Source organism: Amphiura filiformis, chromosome 10 (assembly GCF_039555335.1).
Source record: "Amphiura filiformis chromosome 10, Afil_fr2py, whole genome shotgun sequence".
NCBI lineage: Eukaryota > Metazoa > Echinodermata > Ophiuroidea > Amphilepidida > Amphiuridae > Amphiura > Amphiura filiformis.
The window spans coordinates 31,223,715-31,247,343 of NC_092637.1; the positions used below are offsets into that span (position 1 = coordinate 31,223,715).

The 23,629-nt window shown below is 37.0% G+C and overlaps 1 long non-coding RNA gene across 2 annotated transcripts; it reads right to left on the minus strand.

Moving 5' to 3' along the window:
- Positions 1-126: 126 nt before the first annotated feature.
- Positions 127-23,135, minus strand: LOC140162732 (uncharacterized). 2 transcript variants are annotated; one of them, XR_011860336.1, is made up of 6 exons: positions 23,029-23,135; positions 19,957-20,053; positions 15,826-15,899; positions 13,370-13,480; positions 10,775-10,881; positions 127-342 (listed from the first exon to the last, which is right to left on the minus strand). It is a non-coding gene; the product is annotated as an uncharacterized lncRNA (long non-coding RNA). The 2 variants fall into 2 exon arrangements; XR_011860337.1 differs by having other exon boundaries at positions 10,775-10,878; positions 23,029-23,134.
- Positions 23,136-23,629: the final 494 nt, after the last annotated feature.

Below are 23,629 nucleotides of genomic sequence, written 5' to 3' on the forward strand. Positions count from 1 at the left end.
GTTTTGCAAAAGATCATTACAAATCATATACTTTGACAACTTGTTTGATTTATTATATGCTTAGATTTTAACACCAGGATTTAAAAAAAAATTATATCCAAATGCCATGTTTTTATCCGACATTACTGAAAAAAAATTATTGTTTTTTATTTGACCAAGGAAATAAATTTCAAAGCAAAAAGGTGTATTTCTGAATTATGCTGATTTCAACATGTATCGATCGACCTTTAGCACGACTATGCATAAGTTCCATAACAATAGAGAATGGTCACTGCTGTACTGAGTGTAACGTATAGATCCACGAAAAGTAGAGTAGAATCCACTGCTTCATCTCACAGCAACCTGGAAATGAATTCACAATTTTAATTATTATTTTAGCACTAAAATAGTTTGATTGCCGTAACCATGGTAACACATACACAATAATTGCAGCCTGAAATATTGGGTAGGTACAGGCGGCGGATGACATGATCGAGCCGGCAACTCGTAAAACCGCCCGGCCGTATGGCATTTTCCATATACTCGGTTAGTTTTGTGGGGTTCATTATCGAACCCCAACGGTTTTAGCTTGTATTTATATTATTTATCAACATAGGCCTATTTGTTTGTGCTATTTCAAGCGTTTTAAAATTTCAAAATAATCCCATTCAATTACACGGTTGACGATGAAAATTTACTGAATTTAGGGAATGCACGTCATACACCACCTGGGTAGGTAGGTCGGGATTTTATTTTTATTTTATTTTATATTGTGGTAACAAACTCCTAAATCGTACCAGTTTTTGAACATTAAAAGTTGTTGATACACACGGACACAGATGTTTGATGGCATGTAAAACTGAGTCATTTTAAAGAAAAGTTGAACAATGATGGCCCTATTTATCTAAAATCTCGTAAATGTTCACGGGAAAATTTTCTGGACACGTGACACCCATGGGCGCAGACATATTAGCATTATGGAATGTGACCCCGAGCACAGCGGGTGGTCTTCCAATGTATTTGAATGGGAAGAATTCCTCCTTTGATGCAAGATAAGTTATTTGCCGCAAATTAATAATATTATGGTAAATGTTTCCGTAGATAAATATTTTTTCCGTAGATAGATGTTTTTGAAATTACGTTTTGATGATATTGTGAAGAAATTAAGATTACATAATATTCAATAAATTTGCAATGCACGAATTTCTATCAAAATTGCAGCCAAGAATACTGTTCCAATTCAAAATTACTAAGACTTGAATAGCGAGGTCACCGCCAGGGGTCAGGATCAGGCTCGAGGTTACACTCACATTGATACGCATTGGACACGTGTCCAGAAAATTTACCTATTAATGTTGACTGTACACTCGTTGTTGTTCGTTGGCATTACTCAGTATTGATGTAAGTCGTTGCGTCAACTTTCCGAGTAATGCCAACGCGTACAATTTTGAGTAACGCTGACTCGATATCATTATGTTGGTCGCACTCATTTGCACTTACTTTATTGAGTTGTTACAACTCAGAAAATGAAACTAGGTTAGCATAATTTTCTAGAGGTGTGCTATAGTATACAAAATTTGCACTGATTACAAAAATAAATATTTGAATACTGCTAATTGTGCAGAAAATGATCCAATTACGTGAATTAAGTAACAAAGTACCAAATTGGAATAACTCAAAACTATAAGTACCAGTAACTTAATATGAACGAGTTACATCAACTTACATGTTGAGTTACAATAACTCAACTAATTGGTTCTTTGAACCTTGTTTATTTTCTAAGTTCCCTGAACTTGAATTCAGAAGTTGGCATTACTTAAAAAGTTGACGCAACGACTTACATCAACTTTTTAAGTAATGCCAACAAAGTTGATTAGTTGACGGAACTTTTTGAGCTTTTTCAGCATTTTTTAAGTTCAGATAACTAAAATGAATTTTGTTTTGGCAATTTTTACACTATTTTTGAGTTGTCCAAACTTACTCCTTTTGAATTGCGCCAACAAGGCGAACAAGTCATTTCTATGAGTGGGTAAAAATGGTATTAGAACATCAGCAAACAGACTAACAAATGACAGGGGAATTCTCAAAAACTTTTTATCATGAAATGTGAGGAAGAACTCATTTGGCTAATTTGAATTTAAAATATATGTAAATAGCGCCCTTTAGCTAGCTCAATCGACAAGGCGTTCGACTATGGTGCGAGAGGTTGCGGGTTCGAACCCTGGCGGTGCCTATTGTCTGTCCAATTAACTTAGACACCCAGTTTTTGTTACTTATTTGAAAAAATATCCACTTTCAAAGAAAGTCATGAAAGAAAAGTGTTAACATTCGCTGAGACCTAAAGGGATTTTTGTGTTTCCAAAGCATTGAGTGATAGTTTACCAGAAATTCTATTGAAATTGGAAGGTGTTTCTCAACACTTTAAAAATAATCCGGTAGAAGTTGGGTACCACTATTTTGGAAGGTCTCATTATACAGATTTGTAGGTATTGTGATTTTGGATAGTGAATGGATGAATAGTAAATTAATTATACTCCTCACCAAAAACATTTCATAAAAATGAAAAATATAATTCAGTTCATAAAATGCAGACAGTGTTTCTAATTGGCATATTTATTCTTAGTGTATTGACTCAGTGATCCCAGCTGTCCCTCAACCAATTACAATAATTCGGCGCGGTATTTGAATCTTGTTCTGTGCATGCTTTTGGCTTGGCTCAATTCCAAGAAAATACAGATTGTATGCCCTATGAATGTTCTGATGTTATTGGTGAGGAGTATACGACGTAATTCACAATACACTCCAGACGCATAGGAACTTGCCCTATCATTTGTTATAATGCACCAACTGAAATTATTGATTGGCTCCAAACAAAGGATTTGAACCGGTGTCCTTCACCGAAATCATGGCACAGTGCAGTCCATTCAATCAAATATTGTCATCAACCTATTTGATCGTAGTGTATTTGTTATGCGTGTGAGACGACCTCTCACGGTAGATTGCAAACATGCTTTTGTTGAATGCATTTGAGTAGACCGCCATTATTGTGAATTAGTAAAAGGATCAAAGAAAAAAGGGTGGCATCACTGATCAATATGCATGATTACAATGTTCAAACACCCCTTACTGTAAATAGATTATCCCATCAAAAGTTTCAAGTCATTAGGAATATTCGGCTGGACCCAGATATCTTGCTGTAAATCGGTCAAAATTGAATAAAAGTAGACAAGGAAGAATAATTTTTCATCGCTTTACTAATAATTTCTGTTAGGTCTGACCGTGTTTAGCAACTTTTCTTTCATGACTTTTTGCCAAAGTAAAAACTTTTCGAAATATATCCTAAAAACCGGGTGTCTAAGTTATTTGGACAGACAATAGTACGCTCTCGTGGATAAATCATGGAAGAAAGAGATGAGAAGGAACCACAACGACTTCGATCGGCCAGGTTTTAATCCGCTTATCCATTGACGCATGAAAAGAAAAGCTATCAATGGTACTTACTTTCATGTATGATCCATTTACCGCGATCGATGATTGGCGAAATCATTACTGAAAAACAACTATAACAAACCCATCCAAGAACAAACAAACGCTACCCAGAAGTAAGATTATGGAATTTCACTGATGCTCTGAACATGTATAGTAGCTTTGTTTTGGGATCTACAGTCAAACTGTTTTCTTGATCGTGTTGTGTAGAAAATGTCCTTTAACACATCGAAAAGGTCATCAAAATCGGCCGTTTAATTGCTGAGTTTCATCTTTAGCAAATAAGGTAAGATTTTGGTGACTTTTTCGATGAAAAATAGATGCAAAATGTTCTTAAATAATGCACAATGTTCCGGTTGAGTCCGGTACATGAAACCTGTTTAATTTAATAGTTTATATGTGTATAGTCGTAACTAGCTAACTCGTTTCAGTGCCAAAGACTGCCAACTCGGAGAAAAAAGTCATCAAAGTTCGGGAAAATTGGGCGAAATGGAAGAAAAAGATGTAGGCCATCAATGACCGATGATCACGTCACCAGAGAAAATCCTATAGAGTGCTTGCACGGAAGGTCATTAGTTCAAATCATCCTTCAGACACGCTCCAGAAGACATGCAAATACATAGAGTACAATACCAATCACCTATTTAACGCGGGGTATTGATCAAAGTAAATCCTCATGAATAACAATGTCAATTAAATGTCGGTAAAGGGAGTGGACAAAGTGAATGTGTTCGTTGTGGTTCCTTCTAATCTCTTTCTTCCATGGATAAATGGAGTTAGCTTGAAATTCCCCTGGACAAGGAACTCACTGCTCAATTGTCTCGTTGTAACCCGTACGAAACTCGGGGAGCTGATCCTGGTTGCGAAGGCTATTTGTGACCTGTCACGGCGAATGAGCCGTAAATTCCTCCCCCGGTCAAAATTGAAATATACATCATAAGCTTTAAAATGGTATATTATTTGACTTCAAACGATATCCAGTAGCGGGGTTATGGTTTGTTGAACTTTGCTCCTTCAACAAAATGGTAGCTTTTTCGTTTCTACGTGTGTCTCTTTTTCCACATTGCTGGCAATAAATATCAAACAGTCATAATTGGCGGTCATATCAAATCATCCCCAAGTCAACGAGGTTCAAGAAAGTCCTCTCATTGTTAAATGTTGGTTTTACATATCTATACAAAATACAATGCCTGGTAACCCACCACTTGAACAGGATTTAGCCAAAGCAAACAAAGACCAGAACTATTAAAAATTCTATTGCCATCTAAGGTAGAAGCTTATTAGGCCATCTTAATTAAATCCTGTGTCTCAAAGCTGCCGCGCGCGTTAGTAAAATCGTGCGCGTAGTCCTCTTTGAAAATCAAGAAATTCATTTTTTTATCTCTTTTTATTTTTTTTTTAAACAAAAAGGCAAAAATAGAACTCAAGATTCGTATTTGATTTCAAGTTTTCGATTTTTTCGCAAACTTTGGACACGAAAATAATAAAAGAGAAGAATAATAGGTTGTAGCAGACCCATTCCATGTCAACTCCAGGGATGTGCACCGCAGCACCTCTTCAATTTTTTCTTTTTCTGTGTGGTGGTAGATATTGATGAGAAAGTAAAATCCCGAAAATTTGAGCTTCATACTCCATTTCGTTTTCCCGTGGCATCAATTTGAAATTTAGGGGGGGCAGCATAAAAAATGTGTGGGAACGCGAAAGACGACGTTTGGAGGTCCATAAATGTATAAAGGGAACCCGTTACAACTTTGAAAAGTATGTATCCTGGGATACTTATTTGTGTAGAATTCAAATCTGGCATCAGAAAACTTGTAACTCCTTTACTTTAAAAGATATAGGGCCCTCAAAATGCAACTTCGTCCATCCAGGACCAACTTTGGGGGGTCAGAACTCCGAAAGTAAAAATAATTTTACAGTCCATTTTTTCGCCAGTCAGAGCCCTTTGGTAGGACATTACTCTTATCCAATATTGAGCCTATTAGAATACTTTTAGCTGAGATATTACCCATGCAAAACCCCACATTTTTGTACATTTTGACCCCCCTGAAAACCAATGTCAGACAATTTGATCCACCATCAACTTCAGGTATGTTGAAAATATGTCCTTGGACAACATTTCTGAGAGATATTGGCTTGGGGTCTCGATGGCTTCAACACATAAGTTAGGTTTGCATTCTCCATAGAGTTGTACATATTTTTGATTTCGCATGTATAATTTCCCCCCTTTTGAGCCGGATAATGGGCGAAAATATTGTATAATACCATTTTTTTTCGCGCTGCGCGCGCACATCATCCCAATAAGGCCTTTTTCGGGAATTTTTAACGTCTTTTTTATCTTCATATGTGGCGTGTCATGTCAAAAGGAGACATTTTTGGGCAGGATCGCAAATGGAGAAATAGCCAAAAATCTGCCCAGGGGTGATTTTTTTACAATTTGGGTTTGTTGCGAATTTGTGCTGTTATTAATGTTTTTAAACATTAATAACAGCACAAATTCGCAATCTTAAAAGATGATAGTTTCAGACCGGAATATAACTGGCATCTTGTATTTTTTGAGACATTTTTCAAGGTCATTCCTACTCTCAACATTGTCAATAATATTTGTAAAGGCCGATATCCCAATTTCCAATTTTATAATACCATAACTTACAAACTCAATATCTTTGCTTAGAAATGTCCGATTTCATTGGGGAAAACAGCGTTGTGAAGTAAAATATCTCTATAATATAATGTAAAAACCTCCAAAGTGATAACCTGCCCAAAAGTGTCTCCTTTTGCATGACATGTCACATATGGTTACAAACTTCTGCGTTCAATTTTTAGAGCATTTATTATCACTATGCTGGAATACTAGTACTTTGATTATATCAAATTTAGCCTAAATGATATTTGTTCTTTTCCTCCCTCAAACAAAATAAAAATATGGGCAGTATACTTAATTTAGTCAGTTTGTCTTGTTTGACAAACTGAAACTGAACTGAACAAAAATATCTGAGATATTATAACAACTAGTCTTGTTTAAAATGATGTTTCACGCTGAGCCATTTGTGACCAGTTTTATCAAAATAGGAGCATTTTAAGATTTCTATCCCTGTGTAGACCAACTTTTGACAAAACAAGGGAAACAGCAGGCTTCGCGTTTGAGGTGATATATATCAAAATAAATAATCCCTGAGAACGATTGTTTCATATTGGTATTCAGTAGCGTACCGTGGCCGCTCGTGGGGGGGGGGAAAATTTAAATTTTGCCACCCCTTGCAGCAACAGCCCGAAAAGGTTGAACCAAATGTTTTCCAGCCAGGACGGCTCTCGAAAATATAAAAAGTGTGGGGGAGGAGTTGGGGGGTTGGTGGGGGTTAAGAGCTTAAAAATGTTCACAAATTTTTAAAAGTAAAGTTTTAAAAGTGTTACACCCCCCCCCAATTACCACCCACCGCATAGAGCTTTTGCCCTGTTGACGGTCAAAAAGGTATAGTTGCATTAATTTTCCATAATTTTTGCCCTTTTTCCTTGATAATTATTCTTGCTGCTTTTTTCTTTATTCTTTCCTTTTTTTCATTAGTTATTCTTTATGCCGCCCCTTTATCTTCCGCCACCCTTTCTTTTTACCACCCCTGCTTTTACCCCGGAGGGCTCGCGCCCCAAAGCCCCCCCCCCCCCGAAAAAAATACGCGCATGGTATTAATGATCTTTAAGGCCTAGTGTATTCGTAATCACATCAAGTCAATTCATAACACAATGTTGGCTTACCTACTGCATTTGGTAACAGCCTAAAAACTCCTAAACTGCTCCCTCACTAGACGTTTTCAATTGGAAAATCTAGACGTTTTCAATTGGAAAATATATATTTGAAGTGGATCAAAAACTGGTATGATCATATGGCGAGTACTAGACAGCACAGTGTGCAACTCAAACGTTATAGCCACCTTGATTGGACTATGTCAGCGGAAAGATGACAACGCTCGCAAGGGAGGGCATGTACCCCCAGGTCCCGTCGAATCAACCAATTCAGCATTATTAAAGTGCCTTTGCGTGTATTTCAACATCAATAATAAAAATACAAAAATAAACGAAGTTCTATATACTTGATTATAACCAAAATTAGTAATATTTGTGCAAATTCGACCACACTTGACGGCAAGGCCTGAAACAGCAGTTTTGAAAAAAGTTGAAGCCCCATTCAAATACATATACACTTTATTTAAGTAGAGAAATTACAGATTCATGTAAAATGTCTTATTTTGTCTTTAATACATGGGCTTAATTTCGGCCACTAACAAGCTATATGTTAACACATCTATAACATCTATAATTATTACCATCCTCCGGATGAGCAAGTCACTGAATGGGCCTTTAACCTATACTGAGTCAGTTATAGATTATGTATAAAAAAAATCTACTATTTTGGGACAACCAGTATATGACCCCGAAACGAGGAACAAACTGCAGCGAATATGATTCTACAATGCTGGCCATTTTTTTTTTTTGGGTATAAAAGCTATTACAAATGGAATAAAAGTGTTGAAACTAACCCGCTGCTTTTAGGACATGAAACGTGGCTTATTGGCTATAGAACAACGGTATTCAAGGCCTATATTCGAAGAAAATCGAGTCTTAAAGTGTAAGAAAGTTTGAAACCCACGGTATGCACTCGTAAACTGAATCAAGAGATAGTAGTGATTCTCTTTTATTATAGTGCATACCGTGACATGAACTCAAGCATGTCCGCATCCAGTCTCGTTCCTAAAGTAAGACTAATCATGAAATTTAAATATATTGTATGGACTTTGTATTAAGGATGCGACGGTAAACCAACGAAACACCAACATGATCATCGATAAACCACTGCTATAAAGTCTGATCATAGTCAATTGCTTTTATTCTAAGAATACGGTGGTATAGACGAATCCAAGTAGCCAAGTCATGGTCAGGATTTGGTCGGACATCTTTGGGTAGCCGATAGCACCAATCTGGTGTTTTGAGCGTCCAATTGTGCAAATAAAAGCCGCCTAACACCTAGAGAAGATGTAAGGACGAGGAGGGTTAATAGAATAATAGCTAATAATGTATATAATGGAGATAATTCCGCAGGTAATCCCGTCGCATCTACATAGTCCTTTTGTTCGCAAGTACATCAATGCATAGATACCGCGTATAGTTAATCCGATTGTTATGTCAGTTCAACAGCGAATAGACCATTCTGTGTGTTTTGTCGTGGGAACACTGTATAATTGTGTTATTCTTTTGTCTACCTGTGTTTTCGCGGAAGGTGTAAAACGGGTGATGGAATGCAGTTTAAAATTTCCGCCAAGGCCGAATCATTTCACATTTTGAGTGCATTGTAGCCGACGGCTACCCAACTAAAGGCTGCTAGTCAGGTGTAGGAATGCGGGAATTTAGATTCGTCTATATCGTAGATTCATGGCGTTATGTTTTACAAATCGACACAATATTTTCACAACAATATGGATTACCGATATGATCATTTCAGAAATTCAACTTATTTAGCACAATATTGTCAATTTAAATATCATGATTAATTTGACACTCGTCAACAAACAAAACCATACGAAAACCAGTGGTCTCCGATAGCTCAATTGGTTAGCGCGCTGGTCGTCTCCAATAGACAGCGCGGGTTCGACTCCATCCAATTTTTTTGTTTGTTATAATTATTTCGTAACAATTTTCTTTCAAATTACTTTGCAGACGAACAAACTCCTTTTTTCCAATAAAATACAAAATGTCACTATTATGCGAATTTATTGTGGCTTCTTAGTATTATATACTGCGTTTGTTGTGTTATATAGGTAATGTTGTATCATGAAGATCGTTCACCTTTTGTTGTAACTTATCTCTAAATCATGAACTATTATATTTACTAGTATTCATCCTTAAAATCGGCATGACCTATGCTGAATCCATGAATCACGGATACCAAAAAATAATGTATATGCTTTGACCTGCTAATTTGCATCAAACAAAATGACCACAAAAATAATTAGAGTTTTACATACTAATTTAATGATTTTGGTGGTTATTTTGTTTTTATGCAAATTAGAATGTCAAACAATTACAATTATTTATGGTATCCATGATTGTTGGATTCAGCATACCCAAATTGACTTTAAAAACATAGATACCGTTTTTAACTAAAAAATGCACTTAAGACTTCTATTTCTCAGCAGGAAGTCGACTAGTCTAATAGGATATGAAGGTGAATAGTCAATGATGTTTGCTATCTTCTGAAGATGAAATTCTGATTTAGGAATTCTGTGTAATATTATAATAATTACTCTTTTTATGTGCTATGTTATTTTTCAAACGTAAGTTTCTTTGAAAGCGCTTTAATAGATTTCAGTCATAAAACCTAATTTAAGCCCACTCCTGCCGACTATAATTATATTTACACGATATACTTGTTGCAAATACCACATACGTTTTTGATGCAAACGATGAAAATTATTAAAGTTTGTTATTTTGTCTAAAAATTAGCTTTTTTTAATTTAAGTATGAATTTTTTTCCAGAGTCACTCTTTTAAAAGACTTCAATCAATTCCTGTCAACAAATATCATGTATTTCTGGCGACTAAATCACTACTCTTTCAAAATAAAACGTCATTTTGTGCAAAATACGTAGTTCGCGTAGGCTAATAATGTACAGCACGCACTGTAAAATACATGATATTGCGTATAAAAAGTGACCGTATCGCTATATCACGTGGGGAAAATCCAATAGTTTTTATATAAGTGAAAAAATAAATAGTTTCTCCATTTTCATGTAAAATTTGATGAAAATCCAAGCTATGGTTGAGGAGATATGGGCCAAAACACACATTTTAAAATTGGATTTTTGTACCTTAGAGACAATGCTGGCCATAAGTGTTGGGACGGTTTGATAGGGTAATGTAAATAAGCCCCCACTCCCCCGATCAATGTTGAATCCTACTTTTTGGTCACACGCACCGAGTGGCACCCAACATTGATTGGTGGGGAAGGGGAGGGTTGAGGTGTTAGGAAAAGGTTTAGGCTTGTCACCAAAGAAACCTCCATTTTATCATGTTAAAAAATAACGGAAATAAGGCCATAATATAGTGTACGTTTTCCGTAAGTGTCCCAACACATTTTGGCCATGGTTGTAGAACTATTATTATTTCCTAAATTTAAATTTTAGCCATGATTGTTGATAATAATTTTTGCTCAGATTCCAAACTAGCCAAAGCTCAAAGCGCCATCATTCTATGCAAGATTACAATTACTATGGCAGCAAATAAGCTACAGTTTGTCATGATTTATTTGAACATCTTACCAAGGTTTAGAAGCCACCAATTTCTCTTTCTTCTTTTTAGCAACCATTAAAAAACGGGCTGCATTGGCGACGGTCCTTCTGGTCCTCCGCTCCAATTTCTCTTTCTTCTTTTTGAGAGAGAGAGGGGAGAGAGAGAGAGAGAGAGAGAGAGAGAGAGAGTGAGAGAGGAGAGAGAGAGAGAGAGGGGGGGAGAAGAGAGAGAGAAGGAGGGGAGAGAGAGAGATAGAGGGGGGGAAAGAGGGGTAGGGGAATAAACGAGGAGAGTAATCATGTTAGTGGATATTAAATTCATAATCATTACCGTAGATGATTGGCATGGGGATATATCCCAATGCACCTTATGACTTGGAGAATGAGCAATGTAATCAAGACTTAATCAGCCCAACCCACTTTATCATACCATTATATTCTTAGACAGAATTAAAAAGACTAGTTTATGTCTGACGTCACCGTCATTCAAGCTCCCGCGACTATTGATTGGGTAGTAGCGCGTAAAAGGAACGTTGATTCATCTGGCGCCGATCAGAGAAAATGACTCGCAGAAATTGGCGAAAAATTAGGAAAGAGGGAGGCCCGGGGGGTCACTCTCACACAAAAGTGCTACCCACCCGCGTCCGACCACCTCTGAAATGCACCCTTAATGGCGAATTTTCACATAACCAAATTGCACCCCTTAATGGCGAAACAGATGCATAATCCTACCCTAAATGGCGTAGCACATGCAAAACCTATACCCTAAATGGCGTCAACTGAGAAATATCTAATTTATACCCTAAGTGGCGTAAACAGGAAAATGAGCGAAGTGATACCCAAGGTGTCTTTTTGATGTTGCAGACCTATAAATACTAAAGAAAACATGCACAAAGGTAACAAGAATCAATTAAAAAGTGGTGATTTTTATCAAATTAGTGCAAACTCATCAAACAATAATAACAATTGGCGATGCCTTCTGAAAAAAGTACCCCATTTTCAAAAAGACGTCGACGACGCTGTGTGGTGAAAAAACATACCCTTTTAGACGTTTTTCTTGGACGCGGGTGCGTAGCAAGTCAAGTAGTGAGTGACCCCCCCCCCCCCCCGGGAGGGAGGTATATGGGCACAAATCGGTTTCTTTGTGTTTATGAAGCTATGGGTGGATTGGGTTTAGGGTTAGAGTTAGAGTTAGGATTAGGGTTAGGGTTTAAGTTTCAGAGACTTGTGTAAGAGACTTATTCAGTCTCTAACATACTATCGCATTTGCGATCCTATACTTTTACATTGGAATAACCATGTCATAGGAACCAATTTGGTCCCAAAACTGAAAAAGGTGGGAATGCAACATTGTGTCCAAGAATAATTTTTTGTAAGTCATTAGGGCTCTGGTAGCAACGTTTGGACACTACGTTTTGTGGGACATAATAATAAATCAAAATCGAATAATTGCATTCTGAATACGAATACGAAGATTGTCCTGATATAAAATAGTTTTTTTTTTTTTTTAATTTGCGATATAATACACATTTTATGGGAAATGCTGGGATGAAAAGCCGACGATCAATTTGAAATTTTGACCTTTTGTATTGAAGATATGGATTTCAGTGAAGACTGAATGCTGAGAACTGACTAATAAGTGGACACCAAGAACTGATGTCATTAATGATGAAGTGGGAAAACCCTTACTGAAATTGAGGACATGAAACGCAGATGCTTGGAGTACAGTGCAATGCTGTATGAGTCCAAAGACCATCGACAAACTTACACCCAAAACATTGTATGGCATTAGAGATGAACCACCACGACAAAGGTCAGATTGAAGGTCAGAGGTATATAGAACTGGCACTAGAGGAAGAGATCTCCATCATGCAAGTTGGTTTTTGAGAAGGAAGAGGAACGAGAGATCAGGTACTCAATATACGAAACATCGTTGACAAAATCCAAGGAAATCAAGCTCCCACGTATCATTGCTGATCTTAAGCGTGCGACAGTTTTAGCCAAAATATAATGTGGGGAACCATGTAGAGGACGGGCTTTCCTAAGCACATGATTGTCAGCAGAATCGACAGTGATGATAAGCAGTGGCAAAACAAAATGGTATGAAATAGTCAGGGTTGTATACTATCACAAAGTCTTTTCAATTATGAAAGAGACTGGAAGGACTTAATTGAGGAGTCACTTTTGGTGGAATGTGAGCCACAAATCTCAGGCATGCTTTTGACACTAAGCTCATAATTATATAGAATTGATGGTTGTTTTGAGATGAATAGTCTGCTTCTTAAGGGGATCGGCCACCCACCTTTGCACAGTATTTATGTGGAGCCTGAGAGTAAATCAGACACACCAAATTGCATTCTGAATACGAATGATATAACTTTTTTTTGTTAAACTCGAGATATAATACAAATTTTATGGCAAAGTATAAACAAAATTGATATTGTTTTTTATTTGATGTTAAACAGTCCTCGAAGTAAACTTTATAAATCTTATGATATCTATCTGTATGGAGCTGGGAGGAAAAGCTGTCCATCATATGAACATTTTAACCTTTTGTATCGAAGATATACATTTTTCCCCAAAATACCTAATGTTTTTTATTTTTGTTGCTATATAGTGTATTACCATATGTTCCAGTCTTGTCAGATCTCTTTCCAGGCATACACCCGCCGCACAAAAAAACACAAACTCCATTATCGGGGTCGCGACGGACACAATCGTAACACCCAATGGAAGCTGTAAGAAATAGATTGATATTAAAGAGGCAATAATTATGCCTATTTAAAACTACCAAAAAAGTTTCAAAACGTACAAAGGGGCCAAAGTTTAAAATATTTTCCTGTGTGGCTTGTCACCTTTTTTAAAACTTGATCCCATTTATGAAAGTTTTAATGTATGCAAAGTCATCTGTACTTGTTCGTTTTCTTAGTTGGCAGTGTTTTCTGAAAAGCATTTCGTAGAGTGAATGAATAAATGTTCGTGTGTGGTTACGTTTTTCCGTATAGATGTTAAAAATGTGTTTTGATTTAACAACAAGGAGCAAAGACTCACTTTGTTACAATCCTCATCGTCATGTGGAATTCTGCGCCTTATTTACAAATGTAGGACCTATATCTTTGCTGTAATGACACAATCTCGTATCCCAGTTTTGGTGAAATTGAAATGTTGTACTGACTTTGTAGCTAGCAAGCCGGGCTTTATACTGGCAAGACATTGTATGTCTAATGTCTGCAACAATAAACCCAGTGTGTGCTAGTTCTTCTTTAAATGGTGAAATGATCTTTGAGCTGGTTTTTGAATGCTTTGGGTTCTTGAATGTTGATTATTTGTCGTGGTAGATTGTTCCAGTTTATAACGGTTCTTGTGATAATAGCAATCTTTTGTGGGTAAAAATTCTGTAAATGATTGTGAATGTGATCTCCTGGTGGAGCGCTGTATACGGGCGCAGTAGTGTTCGCACTGGTATGGAAAGGTAACCCTGAAGTGACTTTTGAAATAAGGCTAGACGGGTGATTTCCCTCCTCCTGGCAAGTGTTCCCCAATGAAGGTCTTGAATCATGGTGGTGACACTGCTGTATCTGCCATAGTCGTTCTTAACAAATCGGGCTGCTCTCCTTTGTACTGCTTCGACCTGATGTATGTGTTCTGTGGTGTACGGGTCCCAGACCGCTGCGCCGTTCCAATGATGGTCCTAACTAGCGAGCGGTATGCCAGATCTTTTATGTCTTGTGTACATGAGCGTAAGTTTCTCTTTATGAACCCCAATGATCTGTTTCCTTTTGCTGTCATACGGTCAATGTGTTTGTTCCATTTTAAATCATTTGACAGTTCTACACCTAAAATTTGAAATGATGGGGCCTTGGAATATGGCTAGGCGAGTGATACATCTTATTTCGGCTAGTGTTCCCTATTGTAGTTCTTTGATCATGGTGGTGACATTGCTATATCTGCCATAGTCGCTTTTCACAAATCATGCTGCTCTCCTTTGTACCGCTTCAACCTGATGTATGTGTTCGGTGGTATACGGTTCCAAGAACAAGTCAATATTCTAGTGATGGCTTTACTAGCGAGCGGTATGCCAGATCTTTTATGTTTTGTGTGCATGTACGTAAATTTCTCTTTATGAACCCCAATGATGTGTTTCCTTTTGCTGTCATATGGTCTATGTGTTTATTCCATTTTAGGTCATTTGACAATTCTACCCCGGGGTGGGGTGTGTATGTGGGGGTGTGATTCGTCTCCTGCAGGGTAGTTATATGTAGGGGTGAGTTTGTAACTTTGTAACAAAATATTTATCTTGGTTAAATTTCATTTGCCAAGTATGTTCTTTAACTGTAAGTCGGTCAACATCCGTCTGTATCAGAGGTCAGTTTCATGGTCACCTGAAATGGCTCTGTAGATTACGTAATCGTCTTCGAATAATCGTACAGTGGCGGTTATATCGTCAGGAAGATCATTTATATACATCAGGAATAAGAGTGAACCGAGTACAGTGGCTTGCGGAACGCCAGATTTGACATTGACCCAGTCCGAGCATTCACCTCCGATAACCACTACCCTTTGCTCTCGGAGCATTACGAAGTTGGAAATCCAGTTGTAGTTCGGTTCTCGTATGCCGTAATGGTCAAGCTTCCGCATAAGTCGTTTGTGTGGCATCACATCAAAGGCCTTGCTGAAGTCCATAATCACAACGTCGGTCTGTACATTCTTGTCAAGAGTCTTAGTAAGGTCATGGGTCGTAAGAATAAATTGGGACTAGCACGAAGGATTGCGACGAAATCCATGCTGTTTGTCGGTCAGTAGGCTATATCAAATTTGTCTAGATGGAGCATGATATTCGATGAAGTACATGCTCCATTACCTTGCAGCATATAGACGCGAGTGAAACTGGTCTATAGTTGGAAGGCTTAGTCTCTTGAAGATATGTTTCGGTATCTCCAATCATTCGGCAGATTGCCTGATTCAAGAGAAAGCCTGAATATGGTAGTCAAGGCTGGAGCGATTTCTTTAGCCCCCAGTCCTGGTCTGGTCCTGTCGTATCATTACTTTTTTTCCAAAGTATTTTGAAATATTATTCTTACGCGTGCATCTAGCCTCTACATTGACGATAAAAAATGCGACGACTGCAACGACTACGAAAATTACCTTCGTGTTCCTGTATAAGTACGATAATGATAAAGGCATTTTATTTTTGTAGTATTAATACATTATAAAGAAATGTAACAACTTTACTACAAATTCTTAGTAACATATTGAGGTCACGGGTACATTCACCGTGGTGGCTACTTGATAATAATTATATTGACTCTTCACAACCGCACTGCAAAAACAAGTGTTTATATTTAAACACCATATTGTGTTTATCAGAGCAACACTTAATAAACACATAATTCATGTTAATGGTCTAACACTAATGTTCATAAATTAACACTTGGTGTTATATTACAAACATTAGTGTTTGTAATATAACACCAAGTGTTAATTTATGAACATTAGTGTTAGACCATTAACATGAATTATGTGTTTATTAAGTGTTGCTCTGATAAACACAATACGGTGTTTAAATATAAACACTTGTTTTTGCAGTGCGTGTAGAATCTAATAGCTGCCATATGCAATATTTCAATAAATGTAGGCCTACTTCATTTGAATCAATAACTCATGAAAGACACCTACTGCATGTAAAGGTGATATTTTGTGGGACATGAGAGCACATCAGGCATATCGAATTGCATCCTGAATACGAAGAATGTCTTTCTGATATCAAATTTTTGAAAATTTATTTATTTATTATTTTTGAAATTCACGATATAATACAAATTTTATGACAAATTATTAAAATTTGATATTTTTCACATTTTGATATATAACAGTCCTCGAAGTTAGTTTTATCAATCTAATGACATATTCTTAAAGTATATGTAGCTGGGAGGAAAAGCCGACGATCAATTGAAAATTTTGACCTTTCATATTGAAGATATGGACTTTTTTCCCAAAAAGACCTAATCTTTTTTAAAAGTGTTTTGGGAAAAAAATCCATATCTTCAATACGAAAGGTCAAAAGTTTCAATTGATCGTCGGCTTTGCATCCTATCTACATACACCTTAAGTATAAATCATCAGATTTATAAAGTTTACTTCGAGTACTGTTAAATATCAAAAATATCAATTTTTAATCATTTGCCATAAAATGTGTATTACATTGCGAAAAAAATCAAAATTATTTGATATCAGAAGGACATTCTTCGTATTCAGAATGCAATTCGATATGTCTGATGTGCTCTAATGTCCCACAATAAATACTGTCCAAACGTTCATACCCCACCCCTTAAATAAGGCAGTTATTATATTCTACTGCACTTACGATAGTCTTTCAGTCTGCCCACGATTTGAAATATACTTCCCTCTGGAAGATATTTCCCCAATGTTTCACAGGGGAGGAGGCATAGATCGGGTGGAGGACTGGGGACACGCCCCCTCACTTTTCAAATGATGGCTTTTCATATTAAAGCAAAAAAGCATACCTGACTTAACTCACAAGCAAGTTCTATTCGACTATAAGGCAATGATAATAATGTAAAAATGATGCACCAAATGGGTTTAATTATTGGACCTTTATTTTGCAAAATATTCCAACGTCTGAAAGGGGAACATCCCTCCTCAGACCCCCTGGGTATACACGTGGTCGCTTTTGCTTCTGTTTTGGACACCCGTACACTTTATGTTTTGAGCAATAACTTAATCATTCGGCCTCTATAATTTAATAATAGTGAATAATAGTCTACGAATGGCTTCAATTGAGCCTTTATTTTCACACATTTCCAAGGTTTTTCTAAAAACTAAAATTTGACACAATAATAGTGTCAAAATTTGTAACATTGCAAAGGTTTCTCACTTCAGACAACCCCTACGTCCCGCAGGCGCGACATGTACCGCTGTCGCACCGAAGTATCAATGACAATAATTCTTATGCCCCCCCCCCCCCCATTTTGGGAGGAGGTGTGGACTTTAAAATGCATTAGTCCAAATGCTGCACTCAAAGAGGAATTGAACTAATTTTGAACCCCTGGTTCTGCAGTGGTGTAGCTAGGAGTTGTTGAGCCCGGCCCCAGGGGCAATCCTACAGAAGGTATACCCCTAACATCCCCACCCCACCCTTTCTGAAACAATTGCACCAATACCACTATTTTGGTTACAATCAAGTTTAATTTTAAATGACTGTTTGTGTTGAATTACTCACTAAATGTTGACTTTTACCCCCCAAAAAAGAGGCCCCTCATTGCGCCCTCTTTTTCTTCTATTTCTGAAAAGTTGATTAAATATATTTTGGTATGTAAAGAAACCTTTAATCGTTAGCTTTAATAAACCATAACAATTATTTCAACCGGCCCACAACTTTTGAAGATATGCCCTTTTAAATAAAAGTACCCGTTTTTCACTCTGTCCACGGATAGCAAACAGAGTTGTTGGGATGGCTCATGCTGTGGAGTGGCCTGCACGATCACCAGACCTCACACCACTTGATTTTTTTTCCTTTGTGGCAAAATCCAAGATCTTCGCAAACGTATTACTGAATGATTTCGCAAATATCCGGCGCACAAGGATGAGGACCAGGGCTGAAACATGTATTCGCCAAGGAGGCAACCAGGTACAGGGCAGAGCAGCACAGTAAACTCACTTCAGAAGAACCAAAGACAAACCAAACAGCCTTTTAGGGCTACCTTTTATCCTAAAAAGAGAAATGACTTATGTTGCAAATAAAAAAAGAAAGCAAGAAACAACAAAGTAAGAAAGTAAGAAACATAATAAAATTAAAAGGCATAAATAACCAAGAAAAAATAAGTAAAGCAAAAGAAGTCCCATTCGGCATCCATTTTACCCACCAATTAATGACACTATTAACAAAATCCATTGCCCATAAACCCACCGTTAAAGCCCATTCCATAAATAAAGTTATTATATAAAGTTATCATTGAGCAAAAATTGTGCAAGTGAAAAGCGCCCTCTTTGGCAATTAGAAAATACCGTTGTGGCATGATGCTTACATCAACGTCAAGGGCGTAGACTAAGCTCTCAAATGCCTTTTGTTCTGTTCAATTTAAAGGTTAAAATCACAATTGTGCCACTTTTACTAGGGAAGTGGGCTTTACCTGTAAATCAGTGATAGCATCAAGTTTATCAAGAGTTCCTTCGAGAAATCAAAAGAATGCATTAATTAAACAATACAATTTTGTTTTACTATTTTATCATGATGCAGGAATAATGATTCTCTTTTTTCCACAGATTAAAAGATAAATAAATATTTCACATTCTGCTGTAAAATTAAATACATGTGCACGTCAATGATTTTATTATAGTAGATACTGTTCTCTCAGTCACTCAAGACATGTTAAAAGACAAACAAATATTACACACTAAGGTCCGTATGCACAAAAGAGTTAGACAGGGTCTAAAGTTAGACCTGGTTTAAATGGAATTAGGTTCCATCAGGAATGGCCCTTTACTTCCTAGAGTAGCTAGCGAATTCTAAAGATTTTAATGCAACGTTCAAAAATAATACAAAATAACTTAAGCAAAGGTAACGGAAAATTTCCTTTCTCATGGTACTAAATTCCACTAAGAACAGGTCTAACTTTAGACCTGGTCTTACTCTTTTGTGCATACGGACCTTATAGGTTTATATTACTTGTTGGAAGAGAAATTAGACAAAATAATGTTGATGCGAATGATGCGTCTATTGTACGAGCCCCAAAGGAGGGGGAGCTGAGTGCATTAGACGCATCAACATCAGCTATCATTGATTTTACATGTTCAGCTCTCTTCCCTAGTAAAAGTGGCACAATTATTGTGATTTTACCCTTTCGTTGTTAAATAAACATATCTCGAGATTGAAACAAGCAAATTATCCATGCTATCACCCACTACGCCACTGCGGTTCTAAGCACGGAGATCAGTTATACTTTGGGCATCCTGGGGTTCAGGTTTGAGGTGCACGACATAAACATACAAAAAATCAAGGCGCATTGCCACAAATAAATAAAGATGAACATGAATTATTAAACATATATATATAAGAGAAGATAGTGATGGTTTCATCTAAGTTTATTCTTGTTGTATAAGAGAAGATAGATAGATAATATCGAAAATAGACATTATAGGCGATAAAAGAGACACAATAAATTAATAGTTTTAAAAGCATGAAAACTACTCACATGATTTGATTGAATTCTTCTTTGTACAAATATGTCTGTGATTGTGTTACTCCAAATGACTACTGGTGCTGAATTTGTTGATATGGTACGAAATGCTCTATAACATGTCGATAAAGTATTTTATTTCCAGAAATTGAGAATAATTATTTTAAAATATATTATTAAATGACCTGCGTTAGAAGACCTAACAACTGGCATGGACACCAGTTCGGACCTCAGGGTCTTTTGGTGAGAGATTTGAGCTGTTGATGGGGGTCATTTGGTGAGAAGGGCTTCGAATGGATCTTTTTTGAAACTAATATATAAAATATAACTAAAACATTTGGGAGATAACATTGCCAAAAATGTAAAAATATATATTATGGATAATTGTTTTCAAGAAAATGTATGAAATTTCCTGAAAAATGGGGGTCATTTTGGCCGCAGATCTCTTAAAGTGATCTTGGTCTTAGTATTCGTGGTATTATAAAGAGTCTTGTGCGCGCAAGACACTCGCTAAATAACAGGTCATAATCAGCCACTAGCCCAATGCTCTTGGTAAAACGGAAACGGATGTAACATAAACAGGAGTGGGGTAATGATATGAATTTGAAGTGATTACCTTATTTTAAAGTCAAGCAACAACAGTCTAAGGTTCGTAGGCTATAAGTAATAATGCGGGTAACAATCCCAAAACAATGTAATAAGAACTTATCATAAGGCAAGCAAGATTTAATGAGAACTTTTCATAAGGCAAGCAAGATTCAATGAGAACTTTTCATAAGGCAAGCTAAATGCTGTGCCGGGGCAATTAGTCATTATTCAAAGTGCCTTTTTGTTGTCACAGTCCGCACAACGAACATTCACAGCATTATATCTTAGCTATATTCGATTGACAAAAAATCTGTTAGCAAGTAAAATTAGACTACCACGGGTCTATAATTGATCCAAGAAGATCATCCCCAGACCCATTTGTTCTCGAAGTGTTATATACACCAGGCACAAAAAACTCGTCAGTTTTAGTCATTCTTGCTGTTCAACAACCTGATAATTTTGGATTATTCTGAAATATACATTTTGTTAATTGTACTTTGCTTTCTCATTTGACACCCTGCACAGTGTCATCGCCCAGATATCTTCATGCAGAAATCGCCATGGTAGATTGAATCCACCGCAACGCATGGCCATTTTGTTCCGACCTGTTTAATAGTTTTGAGACGCATAATGGGCCGAAGGACATCTGACTAAGGCTACTGACAATTGCCCGGAAACTGACCTCGCTGTGTGTGAGTCGAGCATGGTACGCCATAGGTCATATTCTTTTAGACTACCCACGATTGGCCTATACACTGCGCTATATAATTCGGTACATATAAAATCAGAATTATTGTCAGTTTTGAGTTCAAGTGCAAGGAACCACATCTGGTTTCTTTAGACGAAATCATTTACGGGAGATATTCATCATTTTCTACCCCGGTATCCAAAGATTTTCGTCTGAATATCAAAATCGTGCATAGCACATTCACGTGTATCGATCCCGGGTATTGATTTTAGTATCTCTGGTGTACCAAGTAATTATTAGCCAGGCGATGTCGGTATGCCCTGTTCGTGAAAATCGATCAAGAATTGACCAAGATGTGCGCCTCCAAACCGTCAAACCCCAAAATCAAAAGTTGCAATTTCAACGATTTTCAATGGGAACGCATCGTTGTATTGCATACAAGCACCACGAGCCAATCAATAAATCACACAATGTAACAGGCACAATTGGATTGTTAAAATTTCAGAATAAATTATCAGGTTGTTGAACAGCAAGGATGACTATAACTGGCGAGTTTCTTTTTGTGCCTTGTGTATTTCGTTCGTATGGATAGCGCCAATTCAACTCTATAGACGAATCCAACGAGCCAAGTAATGGTCAGAATTTAGTCGGCCATGACTGGGTCCCCGGCGCACCAAACTGGTGTTGTGACTTCCCAATTGGGTGGATTAAAGCCGCTTAAAAATCGATGTTATGTTGTATTGTGTTGTAAACTTTCATCATTTTATTGTCTACGTGTAACACGGGTGATGAAATGCAGTTTAAAATCCCCGCCAAGGACGCATCATTTCATATTTTAGGTGGGATATACCCTACGGGCCCGGGGACCCAGCTATGGCTGCCATTGAGGTGTAGGAATGCGTGAAATTGGATTCGTCTATACATAATTATATACACAAGTAAAAGTTAATCACTTGGGTGTCCATTTGTAAATAGTATAAGAGCAACACTCAATAACCAGGTTGAAGTGTTGAAAATAAATACTGATGTTTATTGACACACATACATATTTCTAATTGACACATTAAACAATTAAACATTTGCAGTTGAGTACACCAAATCTAAGATACTAAAGAAATAGTTACTCGCCAGTTACGCTTCAGAGCAAGTCCCAAAAATACTAGTTTACTAAGATACTTGGCAGTTGCGGAGTAGCTACTAAAGAAGTACCGGTAATATACTATACTAGTAACTTGCCCGGATTTGGTGTAATATGTAGATATATAACATGTTATTTTGAGACATAAATATGGAAATATGATCGTTTATAAAGTGTTAAAATATAAACACTTGTTTTCGCAGGGCTGATTTTTATATGTACACACACTAACCAAAAATATTGCAACATACATGTTCAACTACCATTTGCGGAATTCTTCTTTTTTCAGCAATGCTGCAAAACTTCTGTGTATTGTGTGTATTTTAAAATTCAACCACGTTCGTTTATAGACGAATCCATTTTCACGTATTCCTACACCTCAATGGTAGCCATAGCTAGGTCCCCCCTAAGGTCTATTCCACCTAAAATGTGAAATGATGTGGCCTTGGCGGGGATATTAAACTGCATTCCATCACCCGTGTTACACGTAGACAAAACAATGATGAAAGTTTACAACACAATACAATTCAACATCGATTTTTAAGCGGATTGAATCCACCCAATTGGCCAGTAACAACACCAGTTTGGTGCAGACGGGACCCAGTAATGGCCGACTGAATTATGACCATCACGTGGCTCGTTGGATTCGTCTATAACGAAGCTATGTACTTACCGAGTGAATTGGCACAGCAATGCTTAACTCAAAAGATGGCTAGATTGTTGGTTGACGATGATCCTCTCTCTGTGGCTGCTCTCACATCTCCTATTTCATTTTGGCTGACGCCCTTTAAATTGTTACACTGTGCTGTTCCATTTGAAATTGAGACCCCTCCAATAATAGACGATGACACTGCTATATAATTTCCAGTTGAACTTTATTATGGTGAATGTAGGTCTAACATTCAAATTTAACAGAAAACTGTGAACAACTGATGAAATCCAGTTGTACAATTTGGCCACCTTTTTGGCATTAATTCTTTGAAATTGAAGCCATATTACAACATTTGCTGAGGAGGACGCCCTCAATATTTTTCAAAATTACGTTTTTACATGATTATATTGTACTTTATTAAACCAACATACCCTGCAAAAATCAAGACCCTATGTGCGGTAGTTTTGTCAAAATCCGAGATTTTGAATAAAACGCAGGAACCGTCGTTTTATTATTACGAAGGCCGAAGGAGTGATACGTATTGGCGACATCAGCGCTGGTAGTAAATTCCAATTTTTTTGCTTTGCCTTAGTTGTTCGGCTCAAAATTAGAATAGGATATA